The sequence below is a fragment of the Filicampus tigris genome, chromosome 10 (genome assembly GCF_054856515.1).
Source record: "Filicampus tigris isolate MCC_2025a chromosome 10, RoL_Ftig_1.0, whole genome shotgun sequence".
Taxonomy (NCBI): Eukaryota; Metazoa; Chordata; class Actinopteri; order Syngnathiformes; family Syngnathidae; genus Filicampus; species Filicampus tigris.
Window position 1 is genome coordinate 12,922,898 of NC_141226.1, and position 14,603 is coordinate 12,937,500.

Below are 14,603 nucleotides of genomic sequence, written 5' to 3' on the forward strand. Positions count from 1 at the left end.
AATATACACATCTACTTTCTAATTTATCGCAAGCAGGCGTTGTCGTCAAGTGTTGTGACTTCTTTGTCAATGAGGCTTAATTACGCTGGTGGATGTGTGGAAGCTACGCAGCTAGATTTGCCATTGGCTTGCATACATCGTTCTGGCTGACCTTGTGCAGGTCGCCGCGGTGCTAAGTTGCAGCCAGAAAAAACAACAGGGGTGATGCACCAGTGCAGCCGAGAAGCCAGAAGAACTCAAGCACTATCTCATCAATAAAGGTTAGAATGCCGTTTCTTTCTTGTACTTATGAGTTTTTGCTCTTTAAAAGTGTCAAGAAACAAGAAGAAATCAAATTTCTTATTTTTGTCCATTTCAACACTCAGCAAACATCTAGACTAATACACCTAATTGTTTCAATTTTCACCTGCAGACGGCCATGTTTCTGAAAAATCTTAAGTACAGATGCTGCGTTTTTTAGAACACAAATAAACATAATACATGTAGAGATTATTGTACTTGTTCTAATTTTACAAACAAAATTCTAGACAGACTCAAATTTTTCATGTTTGCAGAGCTGCCAACATATTGAAATTCACTTCCAGAACAAGTTGTCTCAATTAGCATATCTCAAAACCTTTGTCAAGAACATTATGGCGGGAACTCATTACAATTATTATTAATACAATTGATGGCTGTGACTGCACTAAACTCACTAAAATCATGGCACTGGATTGAACAAATTAATAATGCTTCAAAGAGTAAATCAATCAAAAAATTATTAAAATATTTATGTTGCAGTGACATGCCTGTTTTAGGTTTATCCCTACGGCAACACACCTGATTGAAATCATCAGGCTCATTATCAGGCTTTTGCAAATCTTGCTGATGAGCTGATCATTTGAAACAGGTGTGTTGCCGTAGGGATAAACCTAAAACAGGCTGGATGGTGGCTCTTGAGGACCGGACTTGGCCACATCAGAATTGCTTTTAAACCTTTCACAGAGAAGCAGTGGTTGGTTGCGGACAAATAAGTAAGCAAAAAGCGCATCGAGAATGGCTATAACCAACGCAGCATCGCGAGAGTCCATGTTGACTAATGAAAACACAAGTCGCGCAAGTGACGTCAAAGCATTGTTGTCGCACGGTGACGACGTAAATCTCCGGCTATACCCGGCCAGACGAAAACTCGGCTCAGGAGATATCCGGATATATCCGCAAATCTCCACTGCGGCCAGAGTTTTGCGTTCTCACTGAAAAAACTCCGGGGAGGTGTGGATAATAGGGCTAACCGCAGGCTTAAATCCGGGTTTTCAAAAACCCCGGCTACGTGTAGACAGGGCCTAATATTCCTTTTCCGTCAAACACGGCGTACTTGGGCGTGCGGTCTGTAGGGCCCTGATTTTGATACGACTTAGGGATGCAGCAAGGATTGGCCGAGAAAGGTGAAGGTGGGCCATTATACCCCAAACGACCCGTTACACCCAATTCTACCGGCGCAAAGTCTAGCAAAATACCAAAAGAAATAAAACTCCACACATGTGCACAGTTAGACTGTGGTTTACGCTAAACTTGCACCCGGAACGAAAATAGGGCTCCACATGTTCTGGACGTACTGACGTTCAGAGACTTGCAACATACGGACAATCCATAACAGTTGGCAGCTATGTGATCCCACAAATAGACTGAAGTAGGCTACAGTTTTTCTAAAATCCATGTAGCCTACAACTTAAGCTATCGAACATATAAATACATACACATATACATATAAATACACATATAAATGACATTTTTGGAGCATGAATGAGCAAACTAGGTTATGGTAGGCAATTAGCAAATTCCCACTAACAATGTAGTAATCACAGTGTTTGTCCAAGACTAGGCATTAAGTAGTGTCAGTGGGGGGGTATTATTTAACATATTTGCATGTCTCTGCGGGCCTTAGCATTTTCGGTCAGTAAAGACATGAATTTGCATGGAGGCTAATGGGAATTCACGCAGTAATCCCATGATTAGCATCCATCTGAGGGTAATTGAGAGGTTAAATTGATATTTTACTGTTCTCAGTGTACATAAATCCCAAATTGTTGTCAGAGTGTTATATGCCAGCTGTACGCAGATGACCTACCGTAGCAGAGCAGCAGCTACCACAAATGGCGACAGGAGTCTCACTTAACATTAAATGTAAAGAAAACCGTCTCCATGTGCCTCTGAGATAAAGAAAGTATTTTATTTTCATATACAGACTACATTTTACAAAGCTATCCCAGTCGAACGATGGTGGTTTTGAGAATTTTCACATATAATATAGACTAGTCTACACAATGACTATTCAATTGATGACATACAAGTGGGAAAAAAAATGTACAATATTACAGAGTGCTATTTTTTCTATTCCAGAGTTTTGTTCAGTAACTCGTTCTTACTTGTTAGTTAGGTTCCACAGAAAGATAGTCAAGCAGGTCTTGGTTCGCTCTAACAATAACAATAACAGCTCCGGAAAAGAGTGCCCTTGTGTTTAAACCGCTCATTACGAAGTCAACCATATTCTCCTGTTGTTAACCTGAAATATAAACGTGAGGCTCATTTCATACAGTTTCATTTGACGAGGTGCCAACTGTGTCAACTGCGCCCGCTCCGCATGCGAGCCTGCACGCACACAAGATCAACCTTCACCCTGCATAGAATGAAACTCCCCTGCGCAATTAGGCTCACAAATACCCACATATCTCACAGCGCCAGTGAGGGGTGGGGCTCGCTATAAATCATCATCTGTACACTTGTGGATGAGCAGAACAAGCCCAAAGGCAATTGCGCATGGTGGTTCTGCATGGTGGTGGATTAGAAGGCAAGACGCAATGGCGGCCATCTCGCTAACAGACATTTTTCTCAATCTGACCTGTCACGAGCTGCAGTCTTGTAAGCAAGATGAATCTGCGCTTGAGGACGCAGGTGAGCGCCTTGGCATTTGTCACCCAGCAGCGGGAGGGAGGAGCCGTGTCACCTGAACACATACATCACATACACACGCATTAACGCACTGAATAGGAAGACAATGACGTTGGACTTAATACAATTTTATGTCTATAGTCGCTTTTTTGCATGTATTTTCAAGAGATTCCTATCCAACATCATAGTTTACAGCAAACACCTGAAACAACCCATGTGTCAACATCAGATGGCGACAACCAGTGGTGGTTTTATGATTCAAATTCTTATCCGTGTCCAATGAAACTGTATTATTTTATGCCCAACAGTCTATTCTCTTTATTTTGTAGTGTTACTCTTGACTGTACTGTTTCCAGTAGGTATATGTGGATTTGGGAATTTTTGTTCAATCAGATTTAAGCCTCTATGTGTTTCCATGTCAGTCTAATCTGCCTATGGGCCTTTAGAATCAGGAGGGCAAACCTATGTAATTTCACTATATTTGCAATGGGACTATTTCTTCAACTAATCATATTTCACATTCACCAGACAGTTTGGTCAGAGCTATAGTTGTTACAGCCGAGTTTTGACGAGCCAAACAAATCTATAGCATTTTGTACACATTCATACTCCAGGCAAGCGTTATGCCATTAGGATTTTCTTAAAATAAAATAAAATTCAATTCAATTAAAAAACACAATACTTTGAAACTTTTGAAAACCATTCATCATATAGAACAAATCTGATTATCATACAAGTAGCTTTGATGTTGTTTTTTTTTTTAATTGTAAAGAGACTTGGAAGACACAGTGTACATACACCAGAAAGAGTGGACATCTCATTCCAACAACTTCACCTTTATTGATAACAGAACTCACAACCCATGTTGACATGCAAAACGTGTTACAGCCACCATGAAGACCAGAGATAACATTAGCATTACACATTATCAAATTGCTGCCAGTATGCCTTCAATTTATCTAAAAAAAAAAAAAAAAAAAAAAAAAAAAAACAATTGCAGATGAGCTGTTAGCATTTACGCCGCTTTTCTTGAAGGCTAGACGTTAGTGCCATCTCAACGTGAGATGAGTTAACGCCAAGGAATAATGAGTGGGCCAGCTAACAAGCAGCCGCCACTGGCCTCCATGCTGATGAGCACTCACGAGCTAAAGAGATGCCTTTGCATAATGAGATGTCCAGAAAGAGTTAAGTGCTCACACACAAAGGCCGTGAATGTCGCTAATAAAATGGCGTACAGTATAAAGTTGGAAGTAATTTCATGCATCACAGCCAGTGTGACACGCCGCAGCAAGAACCTGCTAGCAAGAGCATTTGTCATTTTAAACTAGCAAAAATCGTCCTCAAATGAATGTAATGCTTGGCGGAGATGGATTGTGATGTCTTCACTTGCACGCTAACGATACTCTAAGAATAATTTGCACATCTTAGGTTAAAACAGTCATTTCAGTTGGAAAACTTTAAAATATAAATTATTGACATTCATGGCAATACTGTTTGTTAGCATAACCAAGCAAGAAAGTTGCTTGCTGAAAGTTGCTGAGTTGTTTTTCCTTATATCTTTAACTTGGGGGTACAAAACATACTTACAATACTAACTTTTGTCATTGAGAGAATATTGACACTGTGAATACAGACAAATGTTTACAAATGTATGACTGTATTATACTTCCTACATTGATCAAGGCGGGCACATCAGTAGGTGCAGCAGAATGAACTTTACTGAAGTATTAAATCATGACGCACAAACGGTTTTACACTATTTAGTTACGTTATTACTCTGTGTTTTTATAAACTATAATATAATAGAGTGATATTTACTTTATTGGAAAAACACTACTAAAAATATTTTAAATATAAAATGATATTAATAATAATAAATACATATTAAATATCTATGGGGAGGCTGGTGGTATTGGAACAATGACTAGTTCGTTGATACTTAATAATAACACAGCAAATAACTAAGAATCAGATGACAGTTTGCTCACTAGATCAAAGGTTGGACAAGATCTGATGACCAGATTACATTTTCCTGATTTGGCGAATTCAACCACAATCTCCTTGACTCAACTCTCAAATTATTTATTTTTAATCCTGTTTCTTAACAAAAATTTGATTTCGTAATACAGTTACGTGATTTGGCGAATTCAACCACAATCTCCTTGACTCAACTCTCAAATTATTTAAATTATTTATTTTTAATCCCGTTTCTTAACAAAAATTTGATTTTGTAGAACAGTTAAGTGATTTGGCAAATTCAGCCACAATCTCCTTGACTCAACTCTCAAATTATTTAAATTATTTATTTTTAATCCTGTTTCTTAACAAAAAATGTATTTCATAATACAGTTAAGTGCTTTGGTTGTGCTCATCTATAGATCGGCTCACTAATGAATAAAGACAGAAAGTTAATTGCACAAGCAAAAAAAAAATAAAAAATGTAAATCCATCCGGTGACACTCCCATGTAACCTCATTCACATGATTCACTGATTCACATGATTCAACCTTTTGCAGCAACTGGGAAACTGCATACAGCACTCTGTTGCGCCACAGTCTTAAGTAACATTTTCCCAATACTGTATGTATGAAAAAAGTGTACCACTGTGTAATGAATCAAAGCTATTGACCCTTTTATGACACCTGCTGACCACATAAAGGGGAGGGAACAGGAATGTGTTGGCACAGTGATAATGTCACCTAGTTGCGTTTTATAGGTATTTACTGACATTGTAAGTAAAATACAGTGCTCCCTTGAGCTATATTTCACTCGTTCCGTGACCATGCTCATAATTCAAAACATTTGTATCTCAAATCATATTTTTCCTTGAATGATGAATGGAAATGCCATAAATCCATTACAGAAACTCCCATACCTCCCCTCCCCCGCACAAAACAAGAAAAATTGTTGTAATCTGATGTGTTTTTTTAACTCATTCAATCACAAAGACATATTTATATGTCTTTTCACAGTCCAGCCATTCAATCCTAGGAATTCATTATATTTTTTTCACATTTTTTTTTTCAAAAGTTAGGGTAAAAGATGGTCTGAAAATGTCTAGTAAATATGTATATACACACTTTTCACTGAGGCGTTATTATGAATCCCACTTGCGTTTTAGACAGTTCTTGGCTGGATTAAGCAGGCAATCATATTGCAGCATATTGCTTCTTAAATCTCAAGTGGGATTTGTAATATTGCTTCATTGAGATGCCTCAAGTTTCCTCTCAGATCATCAGTATGACACTGATATTAGTTGTTCCACACAGAGGATAAAGAATTTCACACAGTGAGTATTGTTATATAGTCTGTCTACATGTTGTTGCTGAACAGTCTGTCGTCTCTGAGCGGACTGGTACCAAATGGCCATCATAGCATTAGCATGAAACTAGCAGCGCCTTTCTTTCGGCAACTGTTTGGTTGTTTTAAATACACAAAGTGTATTTTCTTAGTTTTAGGGTTAGTTTGAAAGTTAACCTCAAATGGGAGTGGCAATAAACAGCTTGGGGCATCTTTTGTGATGAACTGTTCGTTATTTGCCAAACTGCCGCTTATTGTAAAGTGTATTGAGTTCACTGTCACCTTTCATCTTAAGTCTGTCCTTGCAACTTAAGTCAAAGCAAGAAAATTGGTCGAATGACAGCTCGTATCTCGAAAAAGTCATAAATCCTGCCATTGTATCTCAAGTTGCCAGCAAAATGATACACAAGGTGGTACACAAGGTCATTTTGCTGGCAACTGCTTGGTTAAAAAAAAATGTAATTGATAACTTCACAAGTTCACAAATTCACAATAGCGTGCATTTTTGGTTCATCAAAGACTCCAGAATTGTCCATAAATGTGAGTGTGAATGGTTTTTCGTCTATATTTGCGCTGCGATTGAGGGTGTACCCAGTCCCATTCCCAACATCTGCTGGGATAGGCTACAGCTCACCCGCAACCCTAATGAGGACAAGTGCTAATGAGGACAAGTGCTATAGAAAATGGATGGAATCCGATGCCCTATATTCAGTAGAAGTGCGGCCTTCTGGGATATAACACAACTCACTTGGGGGTGGGGTGACATTCAAAAGTTTTTGGAAAAACATTGCAGGTCAGGTCAAGGCATGTTGCCTTCTCCTAACCAAAATACTGCATGTTGGTATCCGCAATCATTAAATCTAAAGGTCATCATAATAGAAAAGTGTGTTATTCTTCATTAAAAGACTTAGCAGTGTTAATTAGCTTCCAAGACCTGCACATAAAACAGCACTTGAGTTTTTTTTGTGGCATTTGGGATGTCTTCGAATGACTTTGTGGCCTTTCTGCAGATTCTTCATTCTCAGTCTCCCCTGAGTTTTGGATTTACCATCATAACCAGCCCTCTCAAAAAAGGAAGTGTCAAATTTTCTCTGAAGAAATCTCTCTCACTTCTACCAATGTGTAGTGGAGATTTATTTATCTATTTGTTTATTTTTAAAAGTTTACAGATTTTCACGGAGACATGATGCTATATTTTTTTTTTTGTTAGCGGCTATACAACTTCACCCACACTGCTCCCTTTTGTGCCATGATTGTGCAGTGGGCCAGTGGCTACAATCAGTCAGCCTCTAAATAAGCATTTTGCCATCAAGTTTTAAAATCGATCATGGGCCAATTTTCCCTTTGCGACAGCTTTATAACTTGACAAATGCACCTCTGCTAGGACACATCTTAAAGTTGTATGAAGACGCTTGTGCATTAACTCTGATGGACAAAACTGCATGATTGATGCTCTCATAGCGGTTGGAATTTACAATTCAAATGTTTGCTGAACAGCTTTTCAGTAAACGCATTCCCCAGCCCCACAAAGAAAGCCATAAAACAAATCCAGATAATCTGTTGGCTCTGACATTATTTAATATTTACCATAAGCATCCAGCTCCAGACTGCCCCAAAATGGTCGCATTTCGCCACTAAAATTTGAGACAAAATAAAGTAAATTAACATTTACTCTCACATTTGCAGCTGGTGAATTTACATTTACTTTTATTATTTTTAAACGTTTTTTGTTGTTGGAATAAAGTTTTGCTTAGAGTTAGCAAGAAGTGGAGTTGCATTTTAAACCGAGCTGCTGCTTCATTTGATTTTCTGATAGTCTGGGTAGTGTGCAGCACATGGCTGCCTCTCACAGGTCAGTCCTGGTACTACATCAGACCATACAATACAATAAATACAACTTTATTTATATTTATATGTATTTCACAACAGCTACAGCTGTAACAAAGCACTTTTCATACAACAACAAAACAGCAAGAATATAACAAGTGATATGTACTGAATGTATGAACGGTTTGTTTAATAGAACAGCACGCACTGGAACTGGAAGACCACGCGTGAACGTTTGTATCATGTGTCTCTCAAACGCTCATACAGAAAAATGACAATACTTAATGATGAGTGCATGTATGGGGGGTGGAATGTTTTCCCTTTTCCAACACTGACTTATGAGTCATCCCCAGCACATTCCCTGAGTTACAAAACAATTAGATCAGAAGGTGGTCCCGCCACGGTGGGAAGCGCAGGGAGAGGGAGGGTCCTAGGATGCGGAATGATGACTCACTGATCAAAATATCCTGTCTTTGCAGATAAGATGAAATAGGAGAGAACAACTTTGCATTCATGTTCATTAGCTCAGCCCAGACATCAATGTCTCAGGTGACATTGATAGCATCACCCCGCTTGCTTCTTTCCTGCCATTTCCAATTAAAATCAAGCGTACTGGACAAGAACCGACTGATGTGTTCTCATTGAAATCTGGGTGATTTGCATCACTCCCATGAAATGCAACGCCCCAAGGTTTGAAACTCAAAGAGACAACAGCATTTACAGACTACAAAGTTTCCCTTCATCTGTCTGACACATCTAAGAAAGCTCTGTGAACCTAAGCTAGCTAGGTTAGCTCAAAAGTTTAGCTCACCAATCGCTGCTCAAATGCTTTATGCTGGTTCTGCATTTCATTGAGAAGCCAATAAAGCGATAAGAGTAGACATCATGGACACGGTAATCTTGAAACTGTACACAACTTCACACCGAAGGACAATTTAGAGTCTTCAGTGAAGATGACACACGTTTTGGGAATTTGGGAGGAAAGTGAAGCACCCAGAGAAAACTCGCGTGAGCGCGGGACACAGGTCAACTTCACACAAGCCCACAACATATGAGGCAGCAGCGCTAAATCAGCAGAGCAGGGTCTTTTGCTAAAAAAATCGAGCGTCCATTTTCCGTCATCTGTCTGCAGCGTGGGTAGCGGGTACCCTTCCGTCGTCCGTCATTCGCCTTTTTTTCCCGGAGAGAAAAAAATAGTACCCATCTACAGGCCAGTCCGCCTCTAATTTTAAACGGCCGTCCGTCAGCCAGTCCGACTAAACTTCCACCAGCACCTACCCGCTGAACGATATTTGAAGAGAAATAGTGACTCACTGCGCTTTGGAAGCCAGTTCCCAGCCTGGTCCCTCGCTCAAATGTGTCCCCCAAGCAACAACAACTCACTAATTTCCTGCCCGTGGCGAGCAAGGGCATCGAAGCCTCGCCGCAAAAAATAGACTAATGACGGACTGCAGACGAATGGCGGACTAAATAAAGGGGTCTCCGTCTATGCTTAATCCGTGTATTCTAAAATTGTTCCCGTCGTTCGTCAACCGTTAGCAAAACGGGCGTCCGTCAGTGACGCATAGACGGACGGGTCCGTCGCATAGACTGAATGCCCAGCTCTGCTAATCAGTCTGCCTGCGCCCCACTGGAAGAAGTTGTGTTTTGGCATCTCACTACCAGGCGACTAATTCCTGCCGCCTTCGCTCCAAATGAACGGCAACACATCTCAGCCTGCCAGAGAAACATTAAAAAAAGCTCCCAGGTCTCATTCAGCACGTGGGACCTTCTAAAACATGAAACCAGTGATTTTCTCACACAGAATTATGATTGCAATATTGCATCTTTGACATGCTGTGGATTTAGCCTTACAGCGCCATATATAGAGACCGCCATTATTTTGATTGGTCATTCCCTTCTCCCATAATTAGATTTCCTTTCAGTTTTTTTTCCTTCCCCATATTCTCCCCCATCTTAATACCCGACATTTATCTGCGGTAATACTATCACAACAACTCAATGGCAGCCACAATCGAATTTAGGCCTTTTCTCATTTTTAGTAAAAGAAAAGCGGCATAACCGCATCGGCGGCAGCGTCGTCTAATGACATTTCTCCTCGCAGCTGCAATTATGTCATATTTTATAAAAGAACATGTGGGACATGAAGCAACATAATCGGAGCTCATTACTTCAGGTTTCCCCTTATTTTTACGTCTCTGTCTGTTAAAAACTTGCATTTCGAAACGTGTGTCCTTGGAGTTAACATTCTTGATGCTTATCCAAATGTGCAAAAAGATTTTAGGCAGCTCAAGTAGCTCCGTGGTACTTTTGCTGGATCTCTGATTTTAAGTGGTTAACATTCAAGCAGGTTTAGGAAGCTGTGTGCCAAGTTTGTGGCATCTTTGCATGAAAGAGGCAAACGTTCAAGCAATGTTAGGCAGCTCTTGACAAATTTGTGAGATCTTAGCATGGTAGAGGCAAACAATCAAGTGATTTTAGGTAACTCTGTGGCACTGTGCAGGAGCTCTGCGTAAAAGATTTGTTTTAGCCACGGGTTACCAGCATGGTGCCCGGGGGCTTGTCCCAAAAATAGCTCACCGGTGTTATGAAATTATGATTTCCTACAAGTCATCTTCTAAAAATGTAAACACTTGCAGAAATTGATCTTGAAAAAATGTTGCAATTAGACATTTCTTTGTTAAATTGTTGATATTATTGAGAAGTAATTAATATGATCAGGTTTTCACACCGATGAATATCATGAATTATTGATAATTATTAGCAATGTCCCAATCATGTTTTATTTTTCACCCGAGTCCGAATCTCTGATTTTAAATATCTGCCAAAAAAAGAGTCCCAATCTGATGCCTCAGCAATGCATTAAGGAAAAAAAAATCCATCAAAATCATTTAAAATTATACATGCGTACCTGGATATACAATACATATATACAATCACAATCTTTTGTGAGGCTTGCACAGCATCATCCTTAAGTATCTTTCTCTGTCTGCATAAAACTTGCTTTCATAAATGTTTTCTTTGAGTTAACTTTTCGAAAGCTTTTCACGCCTATACACACGCACGCACGCACGCACGCACGCACGAACACACACACACACACACTCAGAAGGTTTTTTTTTTTTTAAACCGCCTGCCAAACTTTCCCTTAATTGCCTTTTTTTTCTGACACAAATCCTGCAGTATAAAAGGTGTACAGGAAGAAGACGTGCAGGAGGAAAAGCTATTTATAGCAAGTCTGTTTGTGCTTTACTGCAGCGGGTGGGAGTGCGGAGTGACAAGCGTATGCACTGCAATTCGTCTTTAATGATATATGAATCGGCTCTTATATATGTGACTTGGACAAAAAGGACAATTTTTACTTTAACGCCGCCGTGTGTATGAGTAGTAATAACTATCTATTAGGGATGCTCCAATTGATCGGGCACTGATTATGATCGGCCGATTTTCGTGAAAAATTACGTGAACGGAATATTCGATCAAAGCCTTTTATTGCCGATCAAAACATCCGATCACCCGCAGCTCATTTTTGGCTGGCGCGACACGAAATGGCAAAAAAGTTGATTTGTTTCATACGCGACGACGTCCCTCCGTCCAAAAGCATCACTCGCGCCGCCCTGCACGCAACCGGGCCCGCCCGTGCGAGCTACATTGACCCCAATTGAAACGCGCCACCAGAAAGGCTCCCTAACGCAGCCGCGCCTCGGCTGTGCTAAGCGTGAGCTGTGGGTGATCGGATGTTTTGATCGGCAATAAAAGGCTTTGATCGAATATTCCGACCACCGCAGTCGGTGTGAACATAGCATTGTCTGCTGTGTGTGTGGAGTTTGCGTCTTGTAATACTGTATACGCCATGAAAAGGTACCTCGCGTGGGGAGCGTGGTGAAAAGTTTCAACACAACCAACTTAATCCGACATTTGAAGAACAAGCAATTGGGAGACTATGGTCAGTTTACAAGGCTCACTGCATTGAATAAAGTCAAGGAGGACACAGCGCAGTATAAGTGGCATTATTGCCACAGGGAGATTAAAAGATTAACAGTGACCTTTTTCTCGTTGACAAATGCATAAGATAGTTTGTCTATTCACAAGACAAAGTTCCTGAGTCGTTTCAATTCAGGAATTCATTGAATGTTTATTCAAGTGAAGCGTGCATGTGACTATTTTTTTCTATTTTGATTATATTCTGAACCATGCAATGCTTAGGTGGCATGTTATTTATTTGACCTTTTACATAGTTAAGTCTTTTGAGACTGCTGATTATTTTTGATCTGTTAAAAACTGTGTTACTAAAAGCTGGTAAATTTAAGTTTTTCAGTTATCTTTGTGACTGAGTAATTGTTGTATTGTGCCAGCAACGGTTATGTATTTCTTCATGCTTTTGAAAATATGTAGAGATTTTTGTCAAAATTACGGCAATAATATGGCTGTTTTTTTTTCAGATAATATTGCATAATAGCAGTCACCATAAATAAATAAAAAATATACAGATATTCCATGTGATCGGTATTGGCCGATCTCACTCATGCATGATCGGTATCGGTGTCATAAAACCTGATCGGAACATCCCTACTATTTATTTTGTAGCATTTAGAGAGCCAACAAAAATTGCTCAAGTTGTCTAAAATTGCTTGGGTTTTAAACACTTTTATGCAGAGATCCCGCAAAATAGCCCAATAACGCTGTAACAAGATCTAGAACTTATGCGACAATGCCTTTCACACAGAAACCAGCAAAGTCACAAGACTTGCTTTTCTGTAGAGGAGTAATACCCAACTTTTTCCCCAAATCACTGAACATTTATGTACACAATAATTATTTGAACGTGAAAGCCTATTTCGTACAGAGATACAGAAAACTTGCCAGAACCAGAAATTATTTGCCTTTACTGTCACACAAACCTCTAGGATGAGTTATAGTTATAAAGGGGGGTATATTGCTATAACTTCGTACACATAGAAGGCCAACGCAGTCCAGGGGCCACTCAAATTCCTCAGGGCTGTCAGTTGCCCATCCCTGATGTAGAGAAATAATATCGCAAAGTTAGCCAAAGTACAAACCACCATGAGCATCTCTTTCACATAGCAAGCCAGCAAACTTGTCAGAGCAGTAACATATCAACGTGCAACGTATCTGCTTGTGCCTTTCCCATGGAACTCAGCGAAAGCAGACCGTTGCCATGCCTGTTGTGCGCTACAACTTAGGCCAAATACGATCTGGTGTCAATCCTCAAATCCGACATGACGACTTGTATATTATAATAATGATAATCTACAGTATGAAGTGGTTGTCACTGTGGGCGACTGTCATTTCTCCCCCGCTTGCTAATGTTTGCCTTAATCAAATCCTCCCTGTAATCTCTGCAGCTGTTAAAAGATGGCCGCGACATATGCGTTGCCATGGCGATGGCATATTAACACCCTCGTATGTATTTGAAACTACTCTGGATGTGCGGATTGTGAGCATAGGGCTGCCACAAACGATTATTTTGCTAATCGACTAATCACTAACAGTGACTATTTTAAAATTGAACCAAAACTATACACTATGCAGAGTTGCACTAATACAGTGAAATTATCTATGAATACAAAAACAAGTACTTGTATACATATTTCACTCTTCTTGGGCACCTTTTCTTTTTTTTTTAACGGAAGGCAGTGAAATCAGAGGAGTAAATTGGGCAAATGCTCTGTGCTAAAGAAAACTAAAATAAACACGTATTGGTTTTTAATTTTGTATTAATTTAAACTTTTATCAAAAAGGTTTTTGTTATTCTTTTCACTAGTATGCACAATTTAAAAGTAGTAAATTGATCCACGCAAAATGTGGTATGCACCTGTAACAAAAAAAGGAAGACTTTTTTTTGCACTATAACATAGTACAACAAACTTAATTATGGATTTTATAGTTATGTGATGCCGATGAGTGGCACGTACGTCGTTTTTGTGTTGAGTGCTGAGAGAGAGAGAGAGAGAGAGAGAGAGCTTCCTTTTTTAAATGATTGGGCATCCTCATCGTGCTGCCATGAAAGGCAGGTTTGCATTGTATTGAGTATATTTTGTGAAATGCGCCGTAACTTTCGGACTCTTGCCAACACGAATTAGCCCTTACAGTGTAAGGCTTACACTACTTTACCCACAATACATCACCCGGATTACCACCACTGCGCATGTGCGATGCAGATAGGAAAACAGCCAGCGGGAGAAGAGCGAGCTGTGCGGCAGTCTCTAAAGAAAAATAATGTGCCAAAAAAATAAATAATAATAATATAAATAAGCGAGGCGTCGCCGATTAAAATGAATTGGCGACGATTTTGATCGTCGACGTCGTCGTGATTAGTCGACTAATCATGGCAGCCCTATGTGAGCATGCGTTAAAGTGGCAAACCAACAATGATGGATGTAACAAAAAAAAGGTTAAGTAGCGTGGTGGTGTCGCTCGGGGGAACGGCCAGCAGTCAAGTCGTCCCTTTTTGCCGAAATCAAAATACTTTTTGGATTCAAGTCAAACTGTGCCAGTGTCTCACTCTGATATGCCAGTTTGATGTT

The 14,603-nt window shown here is 39.8% G+C and overlaps 1 protein-coding gene across 1 annotated transcript in view; it reads right to left on the bottom strand.

The window, feature by feature from the left end:
• Positions 1–14,603, bottom strand: part of yes1 (YES proto-oncogene 1, Src family tyrosine kinase) — a 121,916-nt gene that overhangs the window by 101,238 nt on the left and 6,075 nt on the right. The window contains exon 2 of the mRNA XM_086042643.1: positions 2,879–2,983. The gene's annotated coding sequence lies outside the window, so the exon portion shown is untranslated. The remainder of the gene's footprint in view (positions 1–2,878; positions 2,984–14,603) is intronic.